This window comes from Echinops telfairi, unplaced genomic scaffold, assembly GCF_000313985.2.
Source record: "Echinops telfairi isolate 266 unplaced genomic scaffold, ASM31398v2 ScPeMD7_7457;HRSCAF=8495, whole genome shotgun sequence".
Taxonomy (NCBI): domain Eukaryota; kingdom Metazoa; phylum Chordata; class Mammalia; order Afrosoricida; family Tenrecidae; genus Echinops; species Echinops telfairi.
In genome coordinates, this window is record NW_022111357.1 from 13,587,187 (window position 1) to 13,593,589 (window position 6,403).

Below are 6,403 nucleotides of genomic sequence, written 5' to 3' on the forward strand. Positions count from 1 at the left end.
CCTCCTTTCCCCTAAGGCTTCTTCCTCTGCCCTTCTCTTATATTGTCTTTCCTCCACACAAGTGAGTATGTGTTCAGTCCCTTCCCCTCCCACCCTTGGTTACCATCAAAGAATGCTTCTCTTTGTGTGAAAAGCTTTTCTGGACTTCTTACAATAGTGGTCGTATGCAATACATGTCCTTCTGTGAATGATTTACTCCAGCCCCATGTCCTCCCGGTTCATTCGTGCTGGAGGTGCTGCCACAGCTGCATCTCATTCTTTCACGAGGCATACATAGTACTCCACTGTGTGACTGGGCCACGGTTGGCGGATCTACTCTTCCATTGATGCACATCCGGATGGCTTCGTTTGTGTGTGTGCGTTTGCTGCTGGGACTAGTGTTGAGATGAATATGCATGGGCCTCTTGCTGTTGTAGCTCTTCTTTCTCTGGGATATAGCCGAGTAGAGAGACTGCTACATCGTATGGTATTTCTACTTCCCAGCTTCTTCAGGCAGGCACCGTATGTTTTCCACAGGGTTGTACCATTTTCTCGTCCCCCCAGCAGGTGTGGAGGGCTCCCGTTCCTTCACACCTGTCCCAGCAGCTGCTGTTTTCTGTATGTTGGTTGTTTTCTTTTAAACCACAATTTACTATGATTGCTGGGGTCAGATAGTATCTTATTGTCTTTACAGCAATACCAATTTCCCTTTGGGAGAACGCTTGCTCCCACACGCTTAATTCCCGTGCCAAGGAATAGTCACCTACCATCTGGCTCAATGGGTCATTGTGAAAACCATGTGGAGGTGGCATCAGACCTTCTTGGATTTCACAAGGGGGAAGAAAATCAACTGCACAGTAGCCCAAGGCTGATTCCTATGAGACAAAGGTCAGACAATCCTCCATCGTCCAACCTTCCTTACCAGTTCTGACACTCACAGCAGTCTATTTTTCTCATGAGTTTGATAATCCACTGCATTGGCCACAAAGGACACTCAGACCACACTCACCTTCATGGAGTTTATTAGGGTGACGCTGGTTACAAATGAGGACCAGGAAAGCTCAGGATACAGTTCCCTTGTCATGACAGCCTCCTCTCAGCCATGCTCACTGCTATGTCCAGATCCTCACCTTCACAATCTGCTTGGGGAAGTGTTACAAAGCTCTTTTTGTTCTCAGCCTCTCAGCCCCATGGCTCATTGGCCTCTGCTCTGTTTGACCAAGTGCAGCTCTCCTGATAAATGCCCATTCTGCCAGTAAGCCTTGGCCTGAAGACACTTGGCTTTAACTCTGCAGATCAGCAACTTTGATCCGTGGATTAAGAGCCTGGAAGAAACCCACTTGGCCAGCAAGTCTTTGACTGAAGGCACCCAACTTTCTTGCTCCGTGGACTGAGAAGCCCGTCACTCTGCTTCTGCCGACTCTGCTGTTGCCATGTCCCAGATGCCATCTCGGGTGTCACAGATCTCTGCCTCCTGCACCCAGGAGAATCATCAGTACACATGGATCTTGGGGTCCAAAGGATGCGGTCCACTCATGGGTCTTTCTTGCGAATAGTGAGCGCCTCCTTTTGGGAAGTTTTAAACCTAGCAGGGTGGCAAAACTGACCATTGTCCACCTTAGAGTTCTACCCACCCTGTTTGCACGGCCCCACTCACGTGGGTGCCACGTGCTTTCCTTACATTAGCAAGCTGTCCAGTCCCCTCCGCTGACCGCAAACAGCCCACATATGCATCAAGAGACAGTTCTGCGGACAGAACAAGGGAATCTGCCTGGCTTAAAATCAGGAAAGGTGTGTCAGGGCTGCATCCTCTCACCATACTTCTTCAATCTGTGTGCTGAGCCAATCACCAGAGATGCTGGATGATATGAAGGAGAGTGTGGCATCAGGCTTGGAGGAAGGCTTATTAACAACCTGTGGTATGCAGATGTACAACCTCACTTGCTGAAAGCGAGGAGGACTTGAAGCACTTGCTGATGAAGATCAAGCATTGCAGAATTCAGTATGGATTAAAATTCAATGTAAAGAAGTCTAAAATCCTCACAACTGGACCAAAGGGAAAAAAGATTGACATTGTCAAGAATTTCATCTTCCTTGGATTCACAGTCAATATTCATGGACGCAGCAGTGAGGAGATGAAAGGATTCATTGCATTGGGTAAATCTGCTACCCAAGACCGCTTTAAAGTGTTTGAAAAACAAGGATGTTACTTTAAGGACGAAGGTGTACCTGATCCAAGCCATGGTCTTTTGAATCTCCTCATATGTATATGAAAGTTATGCATATTGCATAAAGAAGACCAAAGGAGACTCGATGCATTTGGATGATGGTGCTGGTGAAGAATCTTCACAGTATCAGGGACTGCCAAAAGAGCAAACACATTTGTCTTGTACGAAGTACAGCCAATGCTCCTGAGAGGCAAGGATGATGAAACTTCACTTCACGTACTTTGGACATGTTTTCAGGAGAGAGCATCCCTGGAAAAAGACATTGTGCTTGGTAAAGTGGAGGGGCAGCAAACAAGAGGGTGGCCCTTGACAAGCTGGATGGACAGAGTGGCCGCAACCATGGGCGCCAAACAGTGGTGAGGATGGCGCCGGACCGGGCAGCGCTCTGTTCTGTTGCGCACGGGCTCGCTAGGAGTGGAGGTGGTGTGATGTACCTCACAGCAGCAGCCGCCCAGAATGCTCTTTAGAAGTGAGACTGGATTGGATGAACCAACTATGTAAGACCAAGAGGGCAGTGTTTACCCATGGACAGAATTCAGAGGGTTAATAAAGGAGAAATGGGAACAGAAAAGAGAGACACGTGATGGGACATTTTTATTTTTTATTTTGGGGGTGTTTTCAAATGATTTTGATTCAAGTAAGATCTTGAACCGCAGCTTTTGGAAGAACCACATGTTTTGGCCTGTCTTGTACTTCTCCTCAAATGTGACCTTGGCCTCCCAATGGGCCTTGCGTTGAAGAGCAGGGTCTCTGAGGACATCCTTGTTGAGGACAGTTTTGTCCAAGGGGCCATCCATGGAGCACTTTGTGGCATGAGGTGATTATAGTTACACACCTTCACAAGAGACTTGATCTTCGACCTCTTGGCAATTTTCTTCTTCTCCATGGCAGCTGTCACTTTGCGGGGACAGCCGTCGATTCCAGCCACCAGAGCACTCTGCAGTGGGCAATGTTCTTCACGATGATGGTTTTGCATCTGGAATAGCATCCTAGCACCACCTTCCCGGGGAGTTTTCATGAACTCGCCCATTTCAACCACAAGCTCTCAGGCCGACCAGTTGTGGGGCATTGAACAGATTGCAATGAATGAGCTAAAATGAAATGTGTATGAATTGTTACATGTAAAATGGATAATCTGCTCTGCAAACCTTCCCCTAACTCACAATAAAAATTGTAAAAATTAAGGAGGAAGGGGCTTGCTCTCACGTACTTCGTACATACCAAGAGAGTCCAGTCCTTGGAAGAAGACGCCATACTTGGTAAAATAGGAGGGCGGTGAAAAAGAGGAAGACGTCAATGAGATGGATTGACACCGTGGCTGCACCAATGGGCTCAGATATAACAACCAGGATGAGGATGGTCAGGACCGAGCAGTGTTTCTTTCTGTTGTACATGGAGTTGCTCTGAGTTGGAGCACCTAACAACCACACGCCGGTCACTGATAGCAACTATAAAGATGGGAGCTAGAAGGGCCATATCAAGTCATTGCCTGCAATCAGCATATGACCCAAGCCAGGCCGCATTAAGGTTACATGAGAGCCCCACCTTGGATGCTTGCGGAAACAGTGGAAACACGGTACTTGCTTTGATGGAAGTTATTCCACCAGTGGGATGTTCATTTGAAGGCATCTTTGACATCTTGTGGAAAGAGTGTTTGAGAATGAGGCCACCAAGCAGAGTGAGAAGTTGAGCTGAGAGATGGGATTGGCTGTCCTGTCACACGCCCCGGAAGCCAGCCAGGTCTCAAGGCACAGCTACCAGGGACACTTTAGTCATACGGATCATTGCTTTCCTTATTGCCTTTTGGAGCTGGGTTTCCACTCCTGCAATCAGAAAGCTCTCAAGATGCAAGGCTACCAGCCAGAGTTCTCCAGTGGTTGTTTGGTCAAGAGAACTCTTTTGAAACTAGCATGTCTATTACATGATTCAAACCTATTTTATAAATCTCTTTCTACATTATTCTTTTAAAAAAATTTTTCTACATTATCCTTCACCAAACTCCTTAGAAGTTGATTAGCTCCTCATACGAGAGAGTGCCAAAAGAAGCCCCCAAAACCAACAAAAACAGATTTTTTTTCAAAGCTATGTATTAAAAAAAAATTTTTTTTAACACAACAACTGTATCATCTTTCAAATACTCTCCATTACACTTGTCCAACTGACTGGAAGAGATCCGTATTTGTCTATTCCAAAGAAAGGTGGCCCAACAGAATGCTCAGTCTATAGAACAACTTCACATGCAAGTCAAAGTGCAGAAGATCCATTACAGCAGTTGTAACAGCACATTGACAAGAAGCTGCCAGGGGTTCAGACTGGATTCAGAAGAGGACGTGGAACAAGGGCTATCATTGCTGATGTCAGATGGATCTTGACTCAAAGCAGAAAATACCAGGAAGATGTTTGCCTGTGTTTTATGACTATGCCAAGGCATTTGACTGTGTGGGTCATAACGTACTACGGATAGCCTTGAGAAGAATGGGAATCCCAGAACACTTCATTGTACTTCTGTGGAACTTGAACATGGGTCAGGAGATAGCCATGAAAATGGGACAATGGAATATTGCATGGTTTAAAGTCAGGAAAGGTCTGTCAGTGTTGTCTCCTCTCACCATACTTCATTCCATCTGTGTGCTGTGGGAATAATTAGAGAAGCTGGTTTATTGGAAGAAGAAGGTGGCAATAGGATTGGAGGAAGGCTTATTAACAACCAGAGATATGCAGATGACACAACCTTGCTTGCTGAAAGTGAGGAGGACCTGAAGCCCTTGCTGATGAAGATCCAGCGCTGGAGCCTTCAGTGTGGATTACGACTCAGGGTAAGGAAGCCTCAAACCCTCACAACTGGACCAGTAGGGAACATCATGATAAATGGAGGAAAGGTTGACATGATCAAGGATTTTGTCTCGCTTGAGTCCACAATCAATGCTCCAGCAGTCAAGAGATCAAAAGATGCATTCAAAAAAAAAAAAAAAAAAAGATGCACTGCATTAGGTAAATCTGCTGCACAAGCCCCCATTAGAGTCTTAAAAAACAAGGATGTTACTTTGAGGACTAAGGTGTGCCTGACCCAAGCCCCAGGGTATTTTCCATCGCCTCACATGCATGTGGAAGTTGGACAGTGAATAAAAAAGACCAAAGAAGAACCGATGCATTTGAATCGTGGTGCTGGCAAGGAACATTCCAAGGACCATGGGCTGATAAAGGACAAAGGATCTCTCTGGGGAGAAGTACGGCCAGTGTGCAACTTAGAGGCCTAGATGGCGAGACTTCGTCTGACAGACTTCGGATCTGTTGTCAGGAGAGACGAGCTCTGGAGAATACTGAGTTCGGTAAAGCTCAGGGGCTGTGGAAAAGAGGAAGGCTTCGATGAGACAGATGGATACAGTGGCTGCAACAGTGGAGTCGAGCTTAGGAACGATGGTGAGCATGGTGCAGGACTAGGCAGTGTGTCCTTCGGTTGTGCACAAGGTCACTGTAGGTCAGAACTGACTTGATGGCCCCTAATGACAATAACACATTTTAAATAATCATGCACCTTCCCTGTGGTTCCCAAGTCTCCAGTAAAACCCACCAGTCCCGTGGATGTCGGTGTGTGTTAGGGCAGACAATGGAGGAAAAAGCAGGGGGTGAACTACAGCGGAAGAAACAGCCCAGACACAGATAGGTCGGAGAGCCAAACGGAGCGCTCAGACGCTGGAGCAGGGCTTGGCAGGCGGAGACTGGCTGCCCAGCACCCCCTTCCCTCCCTTCCCCATTCCATGTGGTTTACCTGGGAGCAGCACCTTTGTTTCCTGGAGAAGCATGTGACTCTCATTTGGCCAATTACCGTTCAGAGAGTTTTGCTCAGGGATAGGCACAAGACCAATCAGATTCCTTTCCAAGGCGTCTCTTACGTTGAAGCCAGGGGAACCTACGCTCGCTCTTCTGGGTGTGAAAGTAGTAAAGCCAACGAAAGCCTACAGCTGTTTGTTTGGCTGCACGGATAGAGAGGCCTGAGCGGACAGAGTCCCGAAAATCTCTTGTGGACGGCTAGTCTCCGTGGTGTATCCCCTTCTCTACTTGAGGGTGTGTGGGGGTGGGAGGGGGGATGGGGGTGCGGAGGATTCATCTGTAGTAGTAGGTTTCTGTTTCTTGCAGCTGATAGGATCTTAGTTAACACAATAGTAAAAAATATCTCCGATCTAGATCTTAAGCGG

The 6,403-nt window shown here is 47.1% G+C and overlaps 1 pseudogene; it reads right to left on the bottom strand.

Moving 5' to 3' along the window:
* Nucleotides 1-1,712: 1,712 nt before the first annotated feature.
* Nucleotides 1,713-3,237, bottom strand: LOC101642043 (annotated as a pseudogene).
* Nucleotides 3,238-6,403: the final 3,166 nt, after the last annotated feature.